Source organism: Lissotriton helveticus, chromosome 1_1 (genome assembly GCF_964261635.1).
Source record: "Lissotriton helveticus chromosome 1_1, aLisHel1.1, whole genome shotgun sequence".
NCBI lineage: Eukaryota > Metazoa > Chordata > Amphibia > Caudata > Salamandridae > Lissotriton > Lissotriton helveticus.
Genome location: NC_136057.1, coordinates 1,470,933,009 through 1,470,959,304, shown reverse-complemented (window position 1 = coordinate 1,470,959,304; position 26,296 = coordinate 1,470,933,009). Strand labels below are relative to the sequence as shown.

Below are 26,296 nucleotides of genomic sequence, written 5' to 3'. Positions count from 1 at the left end.
AAGGACTGAGCCATGCAGATTTCGTCTTTGTCACCTCATAGTAGGGTTACTGTTCTGTCCCTTTTAAGGGAGGGGAAACTATTGCTTCCTGCAATCAATGTGTTATTGGTAGATCTGGATGTTGCCCTGGCTTCGTTTTCCAACCAGTGATGGATCTGGGTATTATTATGATAAATCTTAAATTCCAGCCGGTTTTGTTTGATTATTCAACCAGTGATGGGATGTATTGATTGAATAGTGGGTATGATGGAAAGAAGCCCCGTATGGTGCTCTATGTGAGAACCTTTGGCTTGAAGGAGTGACAGATCTCATTTTCATTATTTGACTTTGGTTGAGTAGGAATGATTGAATTCGCTTAGAAACGAAAATTCTGTGATCTTCTGTTTTGTAGTCTGTGGAGTGAATGAGCAGAGCAGCATCAGTATTGCCTTTAAGTCTTGACCCAGGTTGATGAGTTTCTTTTGTATGTTCACTGTTGTAGTTTTAGTTGGTCTCACTCTGATCAGCGTTCACACTCGGCAACTCTGGGCATTTAGCTTGCCTCATCTTCACTAACGGCCCCACCAGACCGCCGGGGATGCCTGGTCTCACCCTGGAGATACCCATTAAGGGACCATCTCTCAGGGAAGCCAGGAAGGGTTTCGCAGCGGTCGAAGCGCCTTGGGACCCTACGGGTAAGTAGTGCGCTATATAAATGCCTATACATACATACATACATACATACATTAGCCTAAAGCCTGATTGATGGTTGTGGAGCGAGTTTTAGTGTTCCATAAGTTTTGGATTTTGTCTTGTCATCCTATATTGGGTTTTTCTTATTTTGGGATAGCCTTATAAACATATAGGAGTTTATGGTCTACAGTTAAAGTTTTTGTTAGGACTGTCATGAAAAACGCTTGATTCTGCCATTTGTAAATGTACCCCTTCAGGGTGTTTGTGTTCAGGACAATCATTAATCAGGTTCAAAAGTGTGGAGAAAGCCCATGAAGCACAATGCTTGGCAAGATTTTTCACGCAAGCTCAATGGTTCGCTCTTACTTGCTTCATCTTCTCATACAATTGGGATGGAAACAGTTGTACTGCGGCATGAGTTATGGAAAAGGGTTGAAGGTCCAAAGGTTTAGCTACTCCCTCCAAAATATTACTCTACTTATTTGTGTCGATTGGCTTGGTTCACGTTTCTTTACCCCTCAGTTTTCTATTGTACCTTCTGCTATGCATTTCACAATGGATGCACCTCTCCTTAAAAGAATCATCAAGTATTAACACCTTTAACAAGCATTTACAATGCAATGGTTTCGCCTTTGGAAAAGTTAGTTATTGGCATTGTAAATGACAAAATTTGTATTTATGTGTTGGTTTTGAAAACAGATAAATAAATGGCATTGTCATTTACATTGCCATTACCTTAATCTCTGCAGTCACCACTCTGCACTCCCTAGTCACTCCCTAGTCACTCTCCACTCCCTAGTCACTCTCCATTCTCATTTTAAGCCTAGATTTTCATGATGTCCACTTTATTGACTGGTCCGAAGTTACTAGTTTTAACTAGGTGCAGGCCCACTAACCTGAAAATCAGCATGCAAACTATTTCAACAATTGTGGTCTGAAAAGTAGAGAATCGGTTTGTATTTTGACCATCCCACACAATATTATAACCTTTGTTAATTCAATTAAAATGAGTAAATTTCTCACAAGAATTACAAAGGTATGGAGAATTGTAGGCATCAGCAACAGGTACTGTATATCAGTTTGTGCATGAAGAATTTCGGAAAAGAGTAAGTTAAAACGCTACTCTACTGCCACTGAGAACTGTACCTAAACCAATAACGAGCACTGGCAAAGCCAAAGAGTCTGGCTTTATTATCCGGCCTTAGCGCTTTTGGCTTTTGCAATGATGGTTTTGTTTGATAGCACTTTATCAGTTTTCTAACTAGGTAAGCCAAAGAATTTTTTCAACACGTCGGCCATCTAGGAACAGTAAAATAATTAAAGTACGGGGGAAAAAAACATTAGGAAAACCATTAAAAAAAGACCAATCCTGCATATGTACATACAGACAGCATGCTCTGAATACTTTGCTAACTTAACCATTCTTTACCCTTCCCAAGATGACTAACGTGTTATGGAGCCATGAGTGACCCATCTTAGAACGCAAAATAATTAGAAAGAATTTTTAAAAAAAGTATTCAAAGATAACACCCTATGTTTGCACACCGATTAACAGAGTCTTGATTGCCTGCAGGCTTTTCTTTAACAGTAAGCCTTGTCAGCCACTAACACATATGAAGTTGTAAGGCAGTGATCTATTTAACACTTTCCAATATGCCTGAACACATGTCTTTTCACTTTATCACTCACTAGTGTGACGTATTAACTGGACCACTGCTGCTAACTCCAAGCTGCATTTCAACTAATATTGTAATCGTAAATGTAAATTAAGGAGTGAGGCCAAAAAAACGAACCAGTTATGAGGCTTGCAACCGTAGGATTATTGTGGATACTTTTTTTTTTTATTACTGGTCGAGTCATTTCCTTATTACTCTCTCCATGTATTCGTCCCGTACAGGCAAAAGCACAATAAAATTCAGAACTTGCCACCCAAAAGAATCAAACAGCATACATGTTTCCATAGTAGAACTCCTTACAAAGTTGACAAGTGCCATCTAACCTACACAGCAGTCTTTGACACCCTGGAACATACTCAGTGATGAAGGCAGATTATTATAAGGCTCAGACTGACGTATACCCCGATTGTCATAAAAACGCAATTGTGTACGCTTAAATAACTGTGAAGGAAATTGATTTTTCTATACTTATGAGCACAAGCAGTGCCTACTGTGTTAGTTACAACATTGTTGATCCTTCCACAAACCCCAAACCGGTTTATAAACATCTGGGCGTGAGAAAATACGGATGACTATCCAAGGTGCAAAAAACGTTTGCTAAATCTATTTTCCGAGGGGATGAAAGAACCGCAAATCCCAGCAGACGCCGCTATTCTGCAGCTAGGGATGATGTCATCTACAAGTCGGGCACACGGACAGCGGGGGGGGCAGGGGGGAGGACAGCGGCACCGATTTGGAAAAATGATACGGTGGTACCGTATTCCTTCTCAACTGTAACTCTCACCCCTCTGAAGAGTTAGTTCACTTTAGTCATGCCGACTATATAACGATGGCAAGGGCTGTACTGTGCGGGAACAGACATTCACTCTCATCAAGGTTCAAGGCTGCCCGCACAGCTTATGGGGTTTACTTGGAAATGGGGGAGGGGTCCAATTTTTGTAAGCAAGGGGGTACAGATACCGGTGAGATGGTGCCAATCTTACAAGTGTGTCACTTTCACGCCCTTAAATAAGTGTGTCTCAATGCACAAATAACATGAACAAATTCATTAAAGAGAATCCCTTTCTTTGAAAACACAGTGAAAACAAACATTTTAGAAACACTTCATTATACACATTATGCACGATCATCTCACATCCATCTTCCCGCTCCTCGATAGTGGAACATGTTAAAATCGTAAAACATTGACGACATCTATACACAAGCACCATACTTGTAATGGAATACCTTTAACACAACATGCATTGAGCACTGTTCCGGGGACAGTGCTTACACATCTCTTATCATAAACCCACCTTCGGCTCAGTCTACTTTATCAGTGGACCACTGTAAGTAAATCGCAGACCCCGGGACGAAAATCCTTGTTCTGATGACCGTCAGCTCAAAGGTAGAGGATCCCACACTTACACGCATACGTTACTGCATCCCAGCCTTTATTCTCATTTTACTTAAAATGCAAACCGTCCACACGGGCATTGTTTTCTTCCCGCCGACCACTATCCTCTCACCACCACTCGGTGTTTCTCAAGACCCCTTGAACCGGATGCCAGCTTCCAGTTACCGCCAGACAGGCATGTACTTTGTAGTGAGAATTACAGTACCACCACACACTATCATGAACACTGTCGCACACAGGCATCGAAGGGCCCTTGTACAGCACAACTAAGGAATGTTCTTCATAACTAGGTGGATTTCAGGTTCCCAGATACACAGCAGATTCCGAATGCACGCTCGGTCTATATTTATTACAAGCTCAAAAGCTAAAAGTCCGTTAATCTTTGGTAAAGACATCTACGGCCCCGTAAGACTGCTCACTCGCAGACCCCTGGTTTTCTTCCCCAAACACACACTTTCATGCCATGGCACCCTGCCGTATAAATAATGCTGCAGAGCCGCCCCCCCCAATTGTAGAGCATCCTTTACCACCGACTTCGCCCCTACTTCTCCCTCCTCACCTGCAGACTCGCCGGTGTTGATCCAGTCGGGGTTGGCGATGCTCGCGATGGCGAAGATGTCGGCGGCTAAAAAAGACATCCTGAGATGATGGTCAGTATATCCATATCTCGCTCACCGCGGCCTCAGCTCGCCCCGCCACCGCCGCCACTGGGCCTCAGAGCGGGGAGCAGGCAGCGCCGGAGGGGAGAGTCCCCTCCACTGGCCGCGTACGGGAGCCAGCGGCAGAAAGCTGGCCGGAGAGCGCCGGGACGCCGTACCGGAAGTACAAGTCCAGCTCCAGTGCTTCCCGGAAGTACACCACCCCACTGTCTGTTCTCATGAGTGTTATGGGTTTTCTGTGCTAGAAAAAGAAGAGGGACAAAACCCACTGTTTCCAGGTCCAGAAAAAAGCATGCCCAGGCACTGAACGCAAAGACTAAAGCAAGCCCCACCTACAAACGAAAATAAGCGGCTAACAAAGTGAGCGATAAAGTGGCTGGCTTAATGTTTCAAAAGTAACACAAATACCGAAGCAGAACTCTGAAGTTTTCAAACTTCATGCGAGAGTAGCTGATCACCGAAGCAGAACTCTGAAGTTTTCAAACTTCATGCGAGAGTAGCTTATCCTCATCACCACGGTTTAGCTTTCCATTAAGGAACTTACAGGTATTAATAACTGAGAAACGGGACTACAAATACCAAAATGCAAAGCAGAAAACTGAACTAGAGCCTCTCACCAACAACCCGCATGGGCATAGACGAACTCCGCAGGGTCCTCCTCTCTGCCAGACAATTATTTAATATACCGAGCAATCTACCCTCTCACTCCCAACCCACAAAATAATAAAACAAGGGGGGGGGGGCGGGAAAGACACGGACGAGGGGAGGGGGGGCGGGAAAGAAACGGATAGCGGGGGGGGGGCGGGAAAGGACCGGACAGGAAAGGAACCACTCACCTGGACTTCCTCGGCCGGTGGTCGGCCGCCAAATGGCCCAAACAAACCTCAACCAGCCAAAAAAAAAGCCCCGCATGACGTGGCCAAAAGAGAAAAATTCTCGGGAACGCCCCCGAATCTGGTCCGGCCTTGACGGACAGATCCGGCACCCAATGGCTAGCCTCCATTTATGGAGCTAGCCAATGGGAGCCGGGGGACGTTCCCGAAGCACTTATAGTTAACAAAGGATTTCGCCTGCGCCGAAAAGCTGCGCAGAGCGCAGCCTTCGGCAGGCGAAACCCAAAAATTACCCGTCTTTAAGAGCTGCAGAGTTTAAGTAGAAATGTCTTATTCATTTTAGAAATGCCTTTCACCAAAGCAACCCTGTTTAGAGTTAATAAGTAGTATCTACTTAAACTTTTTTAGACCACTCTATTCTCGTTGGTGTCTGAGTGTCTTTGAAAGTGCTTTCAGTATGTCATATTTCGAACACACTGTGCTGTTTTCTACCTTTTTAGAAATGCATAAGGGCCAAATTAGTTGCCAGAATAATTTACATTGACTCCTTGACTGCTGGGTTGCTCTTGTACCACATACATTCTCCATTGTTTGACGCACAACCTTTGACTTGATTGGGTTTGTAATGTTCAGGTAGGCATTTTTGTTATCCTCTTGTCGTCCTCATATAAGACTCCTATATTTGCTTCCCACACTAACTTAGGAGCCCATAGCTTATTAGGAATGTTATTAAGAAAGGAGTGGTGATTTCAGAGATGTTTCTCACCCATCTCCATTTCGAATTCCAGTGGTTCTAATTAGGGATCTTATCACTTGTCTTGAAGGTGTGACAAAACAAGCTTGCATTTTTGGTGATATTTGTAGAATTGTGTGCTGAATAATTTGTATTCCTGGGTTAGTTCAGCAAAGCCTTTAAATACAATTAGCATCCTACATATCCCCTAACTTAGAAATGCCTACAGTGTCCCAGCTTGTGACACCTTTGAGGTACTTATTACCTCGTTTGGTGCTGACCACTTCTCCCAGTCCTTTGTGATAGAGTTGGCACATCGATCACTGGCCCCTCAGCCTGTCCCAGGAGCCACTCCATGACCCATTATTGTTGAATTCTTAAACTACAGGGACAGAGACGAAGTGCTTCGCCTGGCACAAGAGACTTAGGAGATGCGCCATGAGGTTTCCAGGCTTTACTCAATCTGTTGACTTTGCTCGCAGAAAATTCCTTCCGGTGAAAAAGAAACTACAGGCGTGTGGCGTTACATATACCATGCTATATCCAGCCAAATTGCGTTTTTACTGGAAGGGAAAGCAAAAGATTTTCACTGAATCCGCCACAGCATTGACTTTTATACAGAAACAAACTTAATCACACGGAGCATCTCCTTCTCATGAAAATGGCAATACCAGTTCGCCTCTTGATGAGGTGTAATGACTGTCCACTTATGCTTTTTTCATAACTGCAACAATGTTTTGCCGGTTATTTCTATTCATGCCAATTGCAAATTCCTGGTTTCTTTTCATATATGCCTTCTGTAATGCTAACACTGACTGTTTTGGGATTAACACACACATCGTGCTGATCATCCTATGTTTCCTCCGAGTACTAACGTTTACATCATGGGTGCCTACAACGGTTGGCTGACTGTAACCTCTCTATCAGTGCTCTGGCCGCCCCCTGCTTTAGGCCAAGCTTTATATCTTGGAGTATGATCCTTGCTACAGTTTGTTTTCTGTCCTTTTAGATTCTACTATATTCACTGTTTGGAGATATCATTTGCAGTTTGTGTCCTGGTGTGGGATTTCAAGGTTGTTCGGCATCATAACAACCCTATATCACACTTTGGCATCAGATTGGCAGTATTTTTATACTATCCTACTAGTCATGTCCTTCCACTTTTTTATGATACACACCCTTGATCACTGTGATCTTTCCATCAGATTTGTCACTTGGAATGTTCAAGACCTTAATAATTCTCTAAAATGCAGACCGTTTTTGGCCCTTCTTAACCACCATCAGGTGGATATTATTTTTCGCAGGAGACTCCTTTATTTACTGGTTGGTAGTCGAGGCAACTTACTACATGGGGCCCCTTTCAATACTTTGCGTCCGACTTATCATATTCTAAGGTAGTCGCCATTATCATAAGTTAGCAGGTACACTTGCAACACTGTACGTCCATTGTTGACCCTGATGGTCGATATTTACTGTTTCAGAGCCTTATTGGTTATACACATCACACACTACTAAATGCATATGGGCCCAACATTGACAGCCCTGATTTTTTCCACTCTGTTCTTAAGTATTGTTTGGTAGTTGACCCGTGTTCAATTATCTGGCGGGGGAGACCATTATCTTGCACAGGACATCAAATTAGATTGTTCTAATCCTCATGAGCATCGCATTACTAAGGCTGTTGCAGCCCTTCTCACCACCATGGCACAGTTTGATGTGATTGACCTTTGGTGATCTTTACATGGTGGGTTTCGTGAGGGGCGTGGCTAGGCACGCAATGGCGAGAGTCGCACCAGGGTAGAGCTCCGTGCGAAGCTCCCCTTCCCTGAGCCGATTCTCCGCCAAATTGCATTGCAGCCGCCCGAAACTGCGGGCGGACCCTCCCGGGTCCCTTCTCGGCGTCCTGGCCGATTTTCATCTTGGGACTCCGACGAGGCCGACCCGACCTTTCCCAAGGCCCTCCTGCGGGGCCTGCTGCCTCCTGGCCGGCAGGACATTCACGACAGGCCGCGGCCCGGGCCCGGCACATAGGCCCCGGCCGGCGGTCCCTGCTGAGCGGACTGCGGCCCCCTGGCCCACTGCCGCCAGGCTGCACTCACCCTCCGGTGGCCCTGAGACTATCCCCCCTCGATGCTGGACGCTTGTGGGGGATCTGAACAGCGAGAGGAGCGGCCGCCCGGCCCTCGCGCCGCGGCCATTGTGCGCCAGAGGCCCCGTGACCGGCGCTGCCTTGCCTGACTTCCTGGAGCTGCGCCTGGGGCAGGCGTGATACGGGGGCCGCCGCCGGCGAGACACCGGTGGGGAGGCGGATCCAGCTGACGAGGGCTCCACTACGGGACGCAGATCAGAGAACCGGTGGCACCTGGTGAGTCCCTCCCGCGGCTGCAGGGGTGACGGACACTGTGCGGAGCAACCGCCTGGGACTTGCGTTGCGCACCCGCTGCCGGTCCAGAGGCCGCTCGGCCCCCCCCCGTGCAGGTGCCCTTATCAGCACACTTCACAGCGGATTCACCTGAGGGTCCCCCCGTGGGGACAGCGGCTGCCTGGGGGGCGGGGTGACACGTGAAGGGACACGTCCTGGGCCCAGGCCGGAGGGCCAGTTCTACCTGCCACACCCGCACACTGTGGACCAGCGGGCCACCCTAACTGCCTTGGCGGCCTTCTCCCCAACAGTGGCAGGACTGGGGCGGCGAACCCGCGCCGGATCAGAACGGGGACCCGCCTGGCGGACCCTCCCCCCTGGCAAGACGAGGAGGGTTCCGACCGGAGAGGGGGCCACTTGTTGACAGACTCCTCACCTGACGGCGGAGTGATCCCCGGGGCACTACCGGGGCGGCCCGGGCCGAGGTGCTGCTGATCGGGCGACCCTGCCCATGTCCGGAGGGGTGCGAACCCGCACTGGGACCGGAGGAGCCCCACCGAAGGGAAGAACGAACAAGCGGCTGAACAAAATGGCCACCGACCAACTAACCGCGCGGCTGGACAGCGTGCTGGCGGCCATGGAGCGCATGGAACAGTCACTTCAACTGACTAGAACCTCCCTGGAGTCCAAGATCGACGCCGTGGACCTCACCCACCTCAGAGATGATCACAGGAAGCTGTCTGACCGGACCAGAACTCTGAAGGGCGCGGTGAAAGACATTGAACCCAAAGTCACCCAGACGGACAGGCACGTGCAGGACCTCCTAAACAGAGTGGAGTTCCTGGAGGATCGGGCCGAGGACGCGGAAGGGAGGGCGAGACGCAACAACATTCGGCTCGTGGGGGTCCCGGAAAATTGGGAAGGAAACCACCCTGCCCAGCATGTCGAGGACTGGCTCAGGGCCCTGCTGCCCAAGGACACGCTCTCGCCCCACTTCGTGGTGGAGCGGGCGCACCGAGTGCCAACGAGGCCCCACACCACCGGCTCTAATCCACGACCGCTGCTCTTCCGGATACTGAATTACAGGGACCGGGACACGGTGCTGAGGGAAGCTAGACGCCTGGGCGAAGTCCGGATAGACAATGCCACAATAATGTTCTTCCCTGACTACACCATCCAAGTGCAGCGCCAACGACACGATTTTATGGCGGTGAAGCGGCGACTCCGCACTGCGGGCCTCAAATACTCCTTGCTATTCCCGGCAAAACTGAGAGTGGTGGCGGGGGACAAGACACACTTCTTCAGCACCCCTGTGGAGGCCGGTGAATGGCTGGATGAAGGCACGGACTCGACGCCCAGACAGGTACGGGGGGGTGAGGAAAGGCGGAGACCGCGCGGGCCGCGGCGCCGCCGCCGCAGGAATAGGGCGCAGCAACCTCAGCGCCGTGAAGAGGGGTCCCGACATTCTCCTCCGATGGACTAAATGCTCCAGGAACAACGGGACGCGCTCCTGAGGGTCACCCAGCTGAGTGCCTCGCCATCCCAGGAAAAGGCCCTGGAGGACGGTCAACAGACACTTCCTAGTGATGAGGATGAAGCCATATATGGGATTCCGAACTCACAGATATCAGTGGACCTACCGAACATTACACCGCAAACTGCCGACCTGTTTCATTGAACCGATGGGAGTCATCTGTGCAATGCTTGCCGTAGCGGCGGAGGTAGTGGCAGGTACCGCCAGGACACTAAGGCGAGGCTGCTGCCAGACGCCGCTGGAGACGCCTGCTCCCCCCCCTGCCTGCCGCCTGGACAGAAGATAGCCAGAACAGTGAATACTGCTCCCAATGGCGCTGAGGGCCGGGGGTGTGTGGGCGGTGGGGCTGTCACATGACCTGTACACAACACGTGCCGCTGCTGGCCGCTGGCCATGGTCAATAGGGAAACATTCCTGTGGGGGGCCCGGGAGGCGCATTGGGCCGCCTCGAACTCCTCCCTTGCCGGGACCGGCATGAGTGAGGCCCCTCATGGATCGGATTGCGCCACGCTCCGGAACTTTGACATTGGCTGCCAGTCGCCTGTCTCATATGGCTCAGGGAAGGAACTTGATCTCTCTCCTTGACCACACATTTGAACTGCCGAGACTGTGCTTAGTACACGTTACCCCATAGATTAGAAGAGTTGCCTCTCTCACTCGAGAGTATGGACGGTGGCCCGTTTCGCCACTGCCCTTTTGGTATTTCAGTGGGACCTACCCACAGCTGGTTATTGTTGTTATTTGTTTTTCCCTTCCCTAATGTCTTCCTGAACATTGCAGAGTGTGCTGAGGGGGGTGGTTGTGGGAGAGCTGGGACAGAGGATGCATTGGGCCCTCGGGGGGTTGCTGATTGTAAATGTGATGGGGGGGAGTTTACATTGCTCAAATGGCTGCGATAACGATATGCACCTGGAACATCAGAGGCATGCACACACCCTCGCGCCGTTACCAGATACATTCCTACTTGAAAAGGCAACGAGTGCACATTGCACTCCTGCAGGAAACGCATTTGAGCGGGGCGGAGGTAACAGCGCTGCGCCGTAGATGGAGGGGTCAGTTATATGCCACAGAATACTCTTCGTTTGCCCGTGGGGCGCTACTGTGGGTGAAACCGGGCACTCCCTTCACAATGACAGATGTCCTCACAGACCCAGAGGGGAGATACGTACTGGTGAGGGGCCGCCTGGATGGACAACCAGTAGTTCTGGCGTCCGTTTACTCACCGAACACAGATCAAGGGGGCTTTCTGGCGCGTGTTTTGGAGAAGTTGGCGCCCTGGCACGGTGTCCCGTGGATACTGGGGGGGGACTACAACACGGTACTGGATCCCACGTTGGACCGCTCGGCCCCGCCCAGGCCGGACGCAGCGTCTCTGGGGGCCACGAGAGCACTCACACAATGGGCGGCGCAGTGGGACTTGAAAGATGCATGGCGCGCACACAACCCTAACTCCAGAATATATTCTTATTACTCAGGGGCCCACACGCTACACGTCCGCCTCGACCGATACATGGTGTCATCAGAACTGCTTCCACACATTACAGACTCTCACTACCTTGGCCGAACACACTCGGATCATAACCCACATACGCTGAGCATAGCATGGGAACGCCCACACCCGCCCGTCCCCACATGGCGCTTGCAACCTGCCCTACTATTGGACGCCCCATTCCGAGACTCCCTGCAGGCCTGCGTAACACAATATTTCATAGACAACTCGGGCACAGCGTCCTCCCCACGGGTGGAATGGGACGCCTTTAAGGTGGTAATACGGGGACACTGTTTTGGGCACGCAGGGGAGCATGCAGAAAAAACTAGAAGCTGACTTACACAGGGTGGAGGCGGATCTGCTCCGCTGGGAACAGGAAGCGGTGGCCGGGCCAGGTGACAGATTAAACGAGGCCCGAGCGGAACACGCGACATTACTAGAACGACTGAAACATATCAACTATGCGGCACACTCGGCGCGCGTACACCAACACAGTGACAAGCCCGGAAGGCTGCTGGCCTGGCTAGTCAGGCAAGAGAGCCGCACGGAGCCGGTGTCAGCCATCCGAAACACCGAGGGAGAGACAGTGTACACACAGACTAAGATACACCAGGCCTTTGTGAAACATTACCAAGCCCTTTATAAGTCCCAGTTGAGGGTCCCCTCGGCGCACATTGCAGATTACCTTGCGGAGATACAACTGCCTTCCCTCACGGACGCACAACAGGGGGACCTGGGAGCGCCGTTCACACAGGAGGAGATGCGAGAGGCCATTTTCGCCTTATCCAATGGCAAATCCCCTGGCCCGGATGGCTTGCCCGCCGAGTTCTTCAAGGCATGCTCGGACACACTGATCCCGGAACTGCTTAAGGTTTATCACGTCGCTATTGAGGAATCGGCGCTCCCGGACACGCTTAATGAAGCCAATCTTGTCTCGCTGCTGAAGCCGGGCAGAGATGGCACATGCATGGGGTCGTACAGGCCACTAGCCATGTTGAACACCGACTACAAAATTTTCACCTCCCTGCTGGCCCGACGCCTCGCCCTGGAGGTCCCGAATCTGGTGCATGAAGACCAGAATGGATTCATGCCAGCGAGAAGCACCTCCCGTAACATACGCCGTCTCTTCCGAGTTCAGGAAGCTGCCACGTTGCACTGGCCGAGATCGGGGTGCCTAGTTTTGGACCTTGAGAAGGCCTTCGACTCTGTGGAGTGGCCCTATCTGGGGGCGGTGCTGGACGGATTTGGCGTGGGCGATGCCTTCATGGACATGGTCGGATTACTCTACAGGAGGCCCAGTGTCCGAGTGCGGACGGGCGGGCTGTTGTCGGAGGTGGTAAGGGTGCGCAGAGGCACCCGGCAGGGCTGCCCCCTGTCACCCCTTCTTTTCTCCCTGGCCATAGAGCCCCTGGCAGCGTTGTTGCAAGACAGGGGAGTAGGATGGGGGATTCCACTGGCTGACGGGGTCCACACAGTTTCGCTCTACGCAGACGACCTGCTGCTGTATGTCCGGGATCTTACCGCGGTACCGGACGCACTGTCAGACATCTTCCGGGCATTTGAAGAAGTATCGGGTCTTAGGGTCAATTGGACCAAGTCCGGGGTATACTCGTTTAGTCCGGACCTGCGGGAGTGTAACGTGCACCTCGGAGGCGCTCGACTCACGTGGTATCCCACTGCCTTCAAGTACCTCGGGATGTATATATATATATATAGGGACCCCAAAAAACATACTGGAGGGCAATCTGGTGCGCGCTGTCTCCTCACTCCGGGCTCAGATGGCCTTCTGGAAAACTCTGCCGCTGAATGTACCCAGCAGGGTCGCTTTATCCAAAATGATAGCTCTGCCCAGGCTCCTGTATCACTTTGCAAACCTCCCACTGTATGTTCCCGTCAAGATATTCCGCGACCTAGAATCAATGCTCCGCAGCCTGATCTGGAACACTGGGCGCCCCCGTGTGGCCCTGGCAAAGCTGTACTCGCCGACTGCGGAGGGGGGGCTGGCCGTCCCTAATATGGAGCTGTATTACCTGGCTGCGCAGCTGCAGTGGGTGACGCACTGGCTCAGTGGGACACATCTTGACGATACGGCCACTGCCGACTACCAATGGACCCACGCGCAGGTCTCCGCCCTGTTTCATCCTTTGACCGAGGGGCCCCGCCCTCTGCCCCTGCATATGGCCGTGGCCCGTAAGTGCTTCATCCGCAGCCTAAAATTGACTGGGGCGGTCAGGCCATACGCCCCCGCACTCCCCCTGATGGGCACCCCCCGAAGGGGTGGGACAGTGACATCCCGGGTTCTGGAGAGCTGGACCGCGGCTGGGGTGGAAACCATGGTTGACCTCTATGCAGACGGGGCCATGCTCCCATTTGCTGAGCTGTCGGAGAGCTCGGGCCTGCCGGCTGGGCAATTCCTGCTTCACGCGTCCATACTACGGGAATACACGGAGCGCTGGGGAGACATCCGGGTGGAGCCACCGATTCACCATCTCATGCAATACCTGCACGTCATGGGCAACGGCTCCCACATCATTCGCTGGCTGGCGCAGGCCCTCCTCATGCACACACAAAAACCCACACAATCACTTAGAGACAAATGGGCGACTCACAGAGGGAGGGACCGGACGGACAAGGAATGGACACTGGTTCTGGCCAGCCCTGTGAACATCCCTCGTAACTCCCGCTTTCGCACCACTCAGCTGTACATCCTGCACCAGGCATATCTATCACCTGATAGAATCAACCGGTACTTCGCGCTTACCACTGCCGCCTGTCCTAGATGTGACCTGCTGGACGCGGACATCTTGCACATGCTCTGGCAATGTCCCTCACTAGCCATTTACTGGGGGGAGGTGACATCTCTCCTGACACACAGCACGGGCCCGGAGCTGCCACACACGTGGGAGGCTTGTATACTTGGGCTATACAAGAGAACCAAACTTAACAGGACACAGGCTAGGTTCTGGGATCTAGGCCTCATCACAGCAAAACGGCTGCTCACCAAACATTGGAAACGGAGGGAGCCGCCGCACCCCAAACACTGGTATGCATCCTTCATCAACTGGGCTCGAGCAGAAAGCACAGCACTACACCAGGAGGAGATCCCAATAGCGCAACTCTGGGATGTCGTCCTGAGGTCCCTCCAGGGGGAGGGCATGGCCAGAGGGCTCGCATAGGGGCCGCCACGAATGAGATAGCGATGCAGGGGTAGCAGTGGCGGAGACACGCGGGCCGTCTCCCCCCCCCCTCCTCTCACACGACCCCCGCCCACCGAGTGCATTGGAGGCGAAGCGCACACGACCCGTAAGTAGCAGCCCCCCCCCCCACCCCGGACGCATCCGTGATGGACTGGAACATACTCCTGGCCCCCCTCCTAGGCATCGCTCCCGCAGGCACACTCTCCCTTCCCGCCCCCACCCCGCCTACATCCCCATGTTCACTGTTTTTTTTTTTGGACTCATGTTTCCCGAATGCAGCTATGACTCCATCACACACCGCGCTTGGAAGATGCGCCAGGCCCCATGGCCACCCCTAGGCCCGGACTGGGGCGCCATCTCCCGAACACACAGCATGGCCACACCACATCCCAGCCAGGCGCGACACGCTCCCTTTCGATAGCCTATGGGGCCTCACTGCTCTTGATGGCTGTAATGTGCTACGACCACGATAAGCCGCGCACACGCACTGATAGCCCCATTCCAATGCCGCGCCCCCAAGGCCTGACGCTTCACTCTATGGGGTTCAGTGTTGTGGACACTGGTCAGATGCGCGACAATGCAGCCGAAGTTAGGGACCCACCAATGAGAACTGAACTGTTATGTTTGCAGAGTTACACTGTTTATTTCTAAAAGTTGAAGAAAAAAAATGGAAAAATGAGACGTCACTTACGGATGTAACTGTCTACTGAGCAAGTTTGACATGAAAATTGTACTTTCGCCCCACTTACTGGGGGCCCAATTGTGAGACCGGTGCACTTATCCCAATGTTCCCTTCCCTCATGATGCACCGTATTGTTGCAGCCGGCCCGATGGGTTGTAGGTTCTGCTATATGTACTGCTCTTTAAGACACTAATAAACGTCTTACAAAAAAAAAAAATGGTGGGTTTCGTGAATACACCTTCCACTCCTCTGTCCTCATCACGTTTTGATTTCTGGGTGAGATCGTCTGATGTTATGTGATGAACAAAAAGTATCCAGCACCTACCCAGAACTTTATCCAACCATTCCCTGGTGATATCGCAAATTTCCCTACCGAATAGATGGACATGCTGACAGTTATGGTGCCTTCAACCCAAACATTTACTAGACTCTACATTTAAAGAAGAGATTCGGGCTGCCATCAACGATTATGTTGTACTAAATAAGGGCTCAGTAAATTCAGTTGAAACTTTTTGGGGAAGCCCTGAACTTTCTTTTTCTGGGGGAGTGTATGGATAAATGGCATTGTATACTCAAATCCATAAGAGATAGACTTGCAAACCTAGAACATGAACTTCACTCCCTGGAGATACGATACGATGACACTAAGGACAATAGCCTCTTGGATCCCATGCGTTCACTCTTGCTTGAGTTTCAAGAAGAGGCTTAAAGGGAGGTACATTTCCTGGGTAAACACTGCCATGCTAGAAGGTATGGAGAGTGCTTACTCTTGCTACGTTACTCAAATCCAAATGGACTGCTATTCATATTTTCAGCTTGGACACATCTGATGGGCAATTGGTGTACAACCTAGTGGGACTTTTACAGGAATTTTGCACTTTCTATCAGAGTTTGTACACCTCAAATTTGCTGGCGGATCCCGCAGACATTCCCACTTTTTTGAGTAGGTGGACCATGGCATGGTTGGCTCCGGCATAACTGGAGCTTTTCTGTCCGCCCGCAAACCACTACATAGGTTAAATGCATCATTAAACAACTGAACAACGAAAAAGCGCCGGAGAGCGCCGGCCTCACCATCGAATTCTATAAAACATATGCCGAGGAGCTGTCGCCCATACTTTTGGCTGTCTATGAAGAGGCGTTTCAGATGAGTCTCCTACAGGTTGACAGTGCAGTAGTCTATTATATTCACACTTCTCAAGCCGGATAAATCTCCATCTAGGTGTGAGTCATCTCGCCCCCTCTTGCTTAATAATGTAGACCACAAGATTATTGCCAAGCTCTTGGCAAATCAGCTACTTCCATTGATGCTGAGACTGGTCCGTCCTGACCAGTCCGGCTTTATTCCGGATCGATCCACAGCGCATTATTTTCACTCCTGTTTTGCCCTTGCACACCAGCTAAACCCAGATATCCAAACTGTTGCATTGTTTTAGATGCCGCCAAGGCATTTGATACAGTTGAACGGCCTTTTGTACTTATGGTACTATGCAGATTAGGCGTGGGTGGGGCATTTGTAAAATGGGTTCAGATTCTGGGCTGCCTCCTTTCTCACCACCTTTTTGCCCTGGCCATAGTGCCCATGGAGTGCACTCTGCATTAGTTTCCATTGCTGCCGGAGGCTGAGCATGGTATTCTGTTACACAATACTACCCATATATGCGGATGACGCGATGCTGGTAGTCAAAGATCCTGCTGTTAATTTGACCTCTATTATTGAGAAAATTGTATAATTTGGCAGCTGGTCGGGCATTCAGATGAATTGGATCAAGTCCATCATGGTTCCCCAAACCAGAACTGCCACTAGACTGGAAATACAATACCAGTTGCAATGGCAAACTGCACCCATCAGATACTTTTGTATCCTTTAACCCCTTGGCTGCGGGGCCGATTCCCTCCGCTGTGCTGGGGGGGAGGGGGGCGCGCACAGCTCCCCGGTGCTCATGACGAGCTGAGCTCGTCATGACCACACCCGTTCTTTAGAACGCCCAGCACAGGAGGGGAATTAGCCTCGCACCTGAGCATTCTAACGGTCATGACGAGCTCAGCTCGTCATGAGCACACGAGAACCGTGGCTCATGACGAGCTGAGCTCGTCATGAGCATAGGAGGGGTTATCCTTACTGCTATTCCCACTGTGATTGGGAAAATTATGGACACTATATGGAAACCCTGCAATATCAAGGTAACCGTTGTGATCACTCTGCCTCTCTTTGGCGCGTAGAGTGCCTTTGATGAAAATTATTGTCTTGCCTATGCTGCTCTGTCTTTTTAAGAATATTCCCATTCCTTTAACCAAGGTCTTTTTTGCTCAACTTTGTTCTCTTATGATTAAACTGTCAATGGGCTGACAGTCGCAGATAGGATGGCATATATTTAAACTCCCGTACCATAAAGGGGCCTTTGCTGCCCTCCACATCGAGGTGTACTATCTGGTGGCACAGGTACAAATTCATCCACCAATTTTTCCACAATAGCAGACCGGCCCCCCATGTTATTATCGAGCGAGGCTTAATTTTCCCAACTCATTTCTGCCTGCTGCCCCATATGTGTCTTTAACTGAGACCATCTCAGGAAATTCACACAGACCAGTGTACTGTTTGGGCCTGAACAGGCTGTCCTCTTTATGCAGTGTTTCAATTCCATACTAACCCTAGGTGCTCATCAAATACTTTCATATGCTGCAGCTTGACTGTACCCCGGAATTGCTACGATCTCTTGAAAAGAAAGGTATCAAAACATTAGGCAATCTGTTCACAGCACATCAGTTTATAACATGTCTGGAAGATTTGGGTGACTCCACTGCTACGTGACTGGATCTTCTTATTTACATCAAAATCTCATAAAGTTCGCCGCCATTTTACTGTTTTCCGAGAGGAGCCTCCGATATGGCCTTTATGAACAAAATTAATTTCTAACCCGATTTTATTTACACTTATCACCAGGTTGTATGCTGCGGTGCTGGATTGCTTGCCTAGAGAAACAACTTGGGTTCTTAAAGCATGGGAGGGTGACTTGGGTCTCTGCAAACATTGACAACGTAAGTGAAGATTGGTCCAGGACACATGCTGCAACCCTCCCGCCGGCTGGTCGCAACTATGACTTTTGGAACTCTCTCTGCGCCTATTTATCGAAGTTACATCCTGATTAATGATCATTGCATTCCTGCACTGTTATCACAATATTGGTTAGTACTTGATATTCTGAATTACTTGACCGATTAAAAATAACTATCTATATATGAGTGCCATAAATGTTTATGGTACTCAGACATTCTAGAAAGCTTTACTATATCTGTATTACTCTTTTGTAATGCTATTGCGATGTGTGTGTACTGACTGACTAATCTTGACATATTATGTCTCTCATTTACCATGCCATATAATGTCTTGTTGAACTGATGTTTGTATCAGTAATGTGTTGTAAAATCTATGACTAAATAAATAGAAGGGGAAAAAAGTCTGTTGGCTGAGTAATTTCTCTCCCTAAACATCCATTTATTCAGCACCCTTAACTGGACCGCTCATTAGTCTAACTAAATATCAGCCATAACCAGATCGCCTTAATACCTGGATTTAAGGCAATTTTCAGTTACAATCCCATGCGTTTTATGCTCATTAAAGAAGAACCCCTAGCTGCCAGATAGCCCTCCCCATGTAGAGGATGAATACATTTATCCCTGTTAATCAGAAGCCTGTCCATTTCACCACATTTTTTCAGGAGTTTTAAGAGTTGTTGACTTGTCCACTTAGGATATCTGACAAACCATCAGCGCAGAGTGACACACAGTTATCACATACATCATTTCCCCCAGTCCAATCCCTACACCGGCTCATTCATACAGATCCAGGAAGTGAATAGCTTAATAGCTAGAGGAAATAATAACAGTGAAAGTGAACAGTCCTGTCTGGTACCGCATAGCGAATAGTGAAGATGCAATTTCGCTCACTTGTATCTGTACTATTAGGTCTTTTTAAAGTAATGGGGCATACCGTATACATGTTGGCCTGGTGTTTTCCGGTTCCAATATCTTGAAAACGTTTTTCCAACTAAGTGTGTCTAAAGCTTTTTCAAACCTATCAACATAGCTGTTGCAGGCCCGAAAGGGTATTTCTTTTTTCCGTAGGCATATATTCAGTGATGTCCTAAGGTGTTAGCATTCTCTAGCTCCTTACAGTTACTCAAAAATAAAATGTTCTTTCCCTCTTTTTGAAGAAAAGGTGAAATAAACTGTCTATGAAGAGTATTACTACTTAATGGTATCTTGTACCCTCCAGTGCAGCCTTTGATTTAATGCATTTTCTAAATTATTTTTGACGGAGGCTCTACTAAGTGAGATTTTACTACCCGTTTTAGAGCGTCAGTTAACATTTTCTGAGACGATGGCACATTCAGTGTCTTCAGATTTTGAGTCCTTTATTTTTTGGGGGGTAATTTTCAGTATTTGATGTTCAATCACCGGAGGTTGATTGACTCTAAAAATGGTATTTATTAGTTGAGTGATGGTATGGGTGGATCCTCCCTGACTTCAATTTTGTGTTGATTTTAAAAAAAAACAAGATGTATGAGACACCATCTGTTAATAGGGTGTAGAGGGAGAGATACAGGGAGGCGCTACTGTGGAAAAATCTGGCATCAGCAAAACATATAAACGAGTTTGAGCGTAGTTGAAAATAGTTTTCAGCACACCTTTGTTGAAGTTATATGATTTCTGGCTTTGAATTTTTTTTTTTTTTTACTTATCAACATTTTTGACATTAACCCTTGATATCCCCTAGTGAAACAGAAATATAGAAGTGCAGGTGCTCACTACATCAGAGTTACTGTTTTCTACTAAGAAATTGCTGGTGCTCTCCCTTTCAAATTTAAGTGCAGGTACTATTTGTGACGGGATATACCAATTTGAAGCACTGCCTTGGACCACAGTATGACGTATATATTTTTTGTACTACCTTATGCGATATATATTTATATATTTATATATATATATATATATATATATATATATATCAGCAGATCCGGAGAGATGTGGTTGTATTTTTTAGTCTCCATTGAGAGCCTAGCAGCAGAATTGAGGGCCACCCTAAGAGGAGCAGTTTTCCCTCTGGGCAAGCCACACAGCGTTGCGCTGCCATAGTCCGACTTTACGATCACTAATGCTTGCACTGTAACCTTTAAGTCATGGGCAGGGAGAAAGTGTTTGAGCTTCCTTAAGATGCTGACTTGGAAATTCGCTCCTTTGGTGAGGGAGCTGATGTGCTTTTGCATGTTCAAACTATTGTCTAATATAATATCAGGCGAGGAAGCAGAGTCCACGAGGTGAGGTTTACAATTGAGAGCAGTAAGCTTATTCAGCCATTGTTCCATGACCGGGGATTGCTTGTGGGGTGAGATTAGGAGGAATTCTGGTTTTAGAGCATTTAGCTTCAGGTGGTTCAGTGTCAGCCAGCTTTGTTTTTCCAGCAGGACTGAATGTCCTCAGGGGAGGTGATCTTCAAATAAAGTTGGGTGTCATCCACATACATGTGGTAGTGAATGCTGGATGATTTCAGAATTTCTGTTAGAGGCTCCATGAACAAGTTTTCCAAGGCTCCATGAACAAGTTTTCCAAGGTTTCGGTGTGCACGTGTGACATTTGCCTGATTTCAATGTATTTGTGTATGACATTTCAATGCCTTAGGTGTGACACTGGCTGATACGTCATCATAAGTAGAACAAGGCACAGAAGTTCATAAATTAGGGAAACTTTAGAAATTACCCCACATTTTTGCAATGGAAACGTTTTAAATGTCCTTTAAAACAACACTGATAGGAGACAGATGTGGTGATGCAGGAAAAGATCTGGTTTTTGCAGTGGCAAACAGCATGATTTTGGAGATCATTCCAGTTGTTTTACTCACCGGCTTGAACACTTTCGCTGCTGCTGTTGCCCACCCCGGAGATCGCATGCTGAGCGAAGAGGGGCTGCCATTGCCGTTGTGGACGCCGGGGGGGCTGAGAACCACATTGCCCATCATCCCTTGCGGCCGGAGACGCCGCGCTACGCGCCAGGAGGCGATTAAAGACCCTCACCGACTCCCGCAGAGCGGGACGCGTGCGGGCGGAGCCCGGGCCAAGGGTGGGCCCGTCCGCGCCCGTCAAAGCCAGGACTAGGCAAGACAGGGCCACATCTCTTTCATCTGAACATCGATCCGCCTGCCATGGATCAGTGACACTGGATAGTGGTCAGTGACTATTGATCGCTTTTTCTCATTCCCCAGCGGTGCTCGTATATTAACATTTCCGTTTGATTTTCTGCCATTTTAATTGACAGTCATCCGTGGCCATGAGTAAGATTGGCGATAAGGGGGCGGGGGGTTCACGGGTGGGGGGGACTCTTGATTCTTTTTTGATAAGAGCGGAGTCTGTCCTGTGTCGGGAAATTTAGCTAACTGAAAGACGTTTGTCTCTGGAACATCGCCGCTCCTCTATTGGTGTCCCTGCTATTGGTTCAATAGTGCTGTCAGAGCCAGATGCACCGATGGCTAACAGAGAAGATCAGGTGGCTGTGTCATCCCCTCAGGCCCTATTAATGCCTTCACTGGAGCCATCAGAAGTAGACTTTTCTGAAGAAGGGGTCTTACCCCCTTCCCCTACTCCCCCTTCTCCGCCTAAAACTCGGACTCGACAACAACGTATGAATCAAGCAAACCCGGGTGAAACACTTGTAAATGTTACCTCCGTTAAGAGGAAAGCAGGCAGCATCCTGGTCACACTACAACAGGCCAGCAAAGTGTCTAAAAAAGGGGGTGGTACACGGGGAAAGAAGGGATGTGCGGGGGAGGCAGTTGGCATAAGTGCAAACACTCTGTTGGATATAAGCTCTCAGGCAGGTATAGAACAGATGATGTCTGACCTGGAGAATCTAATTGTTTTAAAAATCGAGGAGAAGTTATTAGAACTTTTGGGTCCCTTCTCCAGTAAACTCTCTAAGATAGACTCCAGGCTCGAGAAGATCGAACAGCAATTGTTTTTTCCAGTAGCTAGTCGACAGAGTGGAGGACCTAGTAATGATATTGCCCCGTCTGGGCCTATGGGTCTGAGTCTATGCAGACCCGTACAGTGGTTGACACGGGGGGTGTTGCATTCTCTGAGGCTTCGGTGCCAAACTTAGCCGGTAAGCCGGGGCTGCTACCCATTGCAATACCAAGGGAAGGTTCACGGGTTGCCACAACTAAGCCCATGGGTCGGGGGACCCATGTACTTCAGTCTACCCCAGATAGGATAAATCTCCCCCCTGAGGCAACTCCATACACTGTCATTTTGATAAACGTCCCCCCTCTACAGAGTGGTGTGGAAGAACACTGGATGTCACTGCGTAACAAGGCGCTTCATTATGTAAATAACTTGACTGGCTTGGGGGGCTGTTTATTTAAAGAATTTAAAATGTCACATAGGATACCTTGGGTAGGAATGTCTGACAAAACCTATAGAAGAGACTGTATTATATTGAACTTTGCCTCATCGCAGATTGTGAGATTGATACTGGAGAGGGCAGGCACGAGGCATGGCTCAGAAGAGGGCATTGGCATGGTTCCTCTTGGGTTTTTCTATAGAAATCCTGTAGCCGTGTCAAATGTCTTGTCAGTACACAGATATCTACCTCTGGGGAAAGATCCCTATGAATTTTCTATACCCGTTCAAAATAGATTTGATGTCTTCTCAAACTTGGATGATATTGAGTGACTAGTAACTCCAGAGGTACCATCCACTGTCATTGAGGCCCAAAGAAAAGAATCATTAGCATCAAGCGCTTCCCCCACAGATAGGGCGGGCCCGATTGATACTAAAGTATGCACCAAGTTCCTAACCTGGAATATTGCAGGCGTTAAAAATAAATTAGATGACGCCATTTGGAGAAAATCCTTATGTGGGGCTGATATTATCGGGCTACAGGAAACTTGGGATACCGAGAATTCTCTTTGTTTAGATGGTTACACAACCCATTGTATTCCAGCAGTTGCCTCTAGCATGGGGAGGGCAAAGGGTGGGTTGGTAACTTTGGTTTCGGCTAGTATCCCAGGTACTCATACGCAACTGGATACAGGGTCACCACACTGCTTGGCAGTACAAATTGCTTGTAGCACTGTGGGTACCATTTTGATTATTAAGGGACCCTGCTAGCAATGTCGGTTGCTTGATTGACACCTCACCTGCCTTCCGTGCCTTCCGTGGGGATTCCAGTGCCCGAGGAGTAAGTCCTGCTGCCTGCTCCCTCACCCTCCCCCCGCCGCCGCAAGACTTTGCCACCTATCTGCGGTCGCAGTGCGGGGGAGGGCTTCTGACACCGGGGCTAGCTGGGACTACAGTTCCCAGCCTGCATAGCGTCCGAAACCCGCCAACCGCAGCAACAGAAACGCGCCAGGAGGCGCTACTTAATCTGCCTCTTCCCCCGCGTCGTGGGACGCGCGCGGCGTCGCCTGGAGAAGCCCGGGACAAGGACGGGACCATCTAAGGCCATCGTAGGCCAGAAGAGGCCGGGCCGGGGCATCCCCCTTGGAACTGATTTAAGAAAAGAGGGGAAAGGACAGAAGGTACAGACATCCTTTTGACTAGTTCTACTGTCATATAGGTTTCTCCCAAGTGTCATAGTAACGGGACTAGTGAACTTTTCATTGGGGAGGGGATATTGCTCCAGTGTCCACCATCAAAAGCCAGTTTGCTATGAACTGAAAGAGGGGCATTAGAGAATCCTTCAATCAGAGTAAGTCGCTTAGGGGAACAATGGACTATTACATTAAGAGCTCTGTCCTCCCTATTGCCCGCGAATTAGAGAGAATAGAGCGGTCACCAGTTATGGATGGTTCCCTGAGTGTGTGTTTGTCCCCACAGACTACTGATCCAACTCAAGCCATTTCATTTCTGGAGGAACTAAATAATATGTGTGGATCCACATATGCTCCTGTGGAATCAGTATATCTTCAATCTAGAGCTCCCATTTCCCCTATAGCAATGCCTAGCCCTAGGACCAGCTTCTCACTTCAACTCGCCCAAATCTCACAGGATACACCACATGCAACAGGCCCAATAGTAAACTCACATCTCACTGTCGCTACCCAGGTTTCCTCTACTAAAAGGAAGAGGGATGGGGTTAGACAAACAGGGAGGCAGGTCAAGCAACATACGCTAACTATAAATTCCCCACTCCCTAACATTCCTAGCATTGTAACATCTAAAGTATCTACCAATGCCTCCTTACTTGCCTCGCTTGAAAACATGATAAAGTCAATAATCTCTCCGTTAATTGACAAAATGACCAGTCTAGGGGATAGGCTTTCGGGGGTCGAGGAAGCAATTAAGGCTAATTCTCTACTTTTAAGAACTAAGGCAGGGCCCGCTCATCCACCGTGTCCAGCCCCCACAGAATTCCCTAATACCACTATACAAAGTAAAACAACCCACAATCAATCAGTAGCTCCGCATAGCAAAAACATAAACCACTCTAAGGCAGCCACAACTTCACGGAGTTCTCAGCCTAGAAAAGAGCCAAACAAAGAAATGACACCTCAAACGGGAATAGCGTCAATTGTGACAATTTGCCACAAAAAAACAATCATCTACATTTGCCACCAGAGGCCGCGCCCATTGTGTGCGTCCTCTCGGGTGCACCAGAAGTCCCAAGGGGGAAATACGAACACAACCAGGATTTAAGAAACTAGGTAGTGTTTTGGCTATCTAAAAATAGACCTCTCCCATCCAACATTGATGGTACCATACTTAGCGTCAGAAGGGTGGGCTGGTTAGGATCTCTCCCAAAACACATCGCGGGTGATCTGGTACTCGTTAAATTTAGGAACAAACATGTCGTCTTATACCTTCAATCTCAACAGCCACAGTTAGGAGATGGGCCCATATCTGTTTGGAGTCTAACTGATTTCTACCCCAGAACATCTTATGTCTTCCATTGGCTAGCTCCATAAATGGAGGCTAGCCATTGGAAGAGAGAGGCGTCCGTCATTGTGCGAGGTGATTGGTGGGCGTTCGCGGCGATTTTTTTCTCATCCTGCCCCTTTGACAACGTCATTGCGGTGGTGGGCGGTTCCTTTTTTTTTTTTTTTTTTTTTTTGGACGCCATGTTTTGATCATTTGCCCAGAAGATGTCCAGGTGAGTGCTTGCTGTCCTGTCTTCCCCCGCCCACTCCTCCCGCTGTCCATGTGTGCCCGTTCCCGCCCCCCCGCCCGCTGTCCATGTGTGCCCGTTCCCGCGCCCCCCCCTCCCGCTGTCCATGTGTGCTCGCCCCCCCCCCCCGCTGTCCGTGTCTCCACCCACTGTCCGTGTATCTGACACCAAAGAAAGACATGCACAGCCAGTCTCTAACAGGTGGCAGCCTTCTTGGAAATGCAGTGATCCATTCCAGCCGGATGTGGAAAGGCAAAATTGCAAAACAGAGAGCGTGCACCGCCATATTGGAACGGCTTCTACTTCATTGTCTAACGAGGTACAGCCGCTATTCCCATTGTTGGCCAGAAGTGATGTTAAAGGCTAGCCGTGTAGGGGTGGGCTGTGATGGAGCCGGCGAGAAAGGGAGGTGTGCGGTTTAAAGGGGTGTAGGTGTGCGGTCTCATGTCTGCCAGACCAGCGCGCACTAGGTGGCCCTCAGCCCCGCGTCTCGGCACACGTGGATTTTGTAACCAGGTCTTTCCCAGGGCGGCTTGCATTGCCTCCAGTGCTGCCGGCTTTTTATCTTACTTTGGCGGTAGTGCGCCCTGGGCTCTTCTCCCAGCCCGACCAGTGGCCCAGGCCCCCAGACCTTATTTTCACCGCAAGCCTGAATGGGAAGACCCGGTGGCTGGGCACGGCCTGCTGCGGAACTGAACGCGGGTGAGCCGGGGACAAAGGGGCCGGCGGCATCCTTATTTCCGGGTCCTGCCGACACCTCCCGGCAGTGTTTGCCCAAGTCCCGGCCACCTAGCTGACTGAAGGTCTCCACTGAGACACGAGGACAAGCCTGGGCGAGCGCACTGCACCCTCGAAACGAAAGAGAAGGTGCGATGCAAGGGCACGGCCACGGCTCAGCGGTGCTT

At 49.6% G+C, this 26,296-nt stretch overlaps 1 protein-coding gene across 10 annotated transcripts in view; it reads left to right on the top strand.

The window, feature by feature from the left end:
- The window catches only part of IKZF4 (IKAROS family zinc finger 4), a 316,988-nt gene that overhangs the window by 5,703 nt on the left and 284,989 nt on the right, over nt 1–26,296 (top strand). The gene's annotated exons all lie outside the window — the stretch shown is intronic.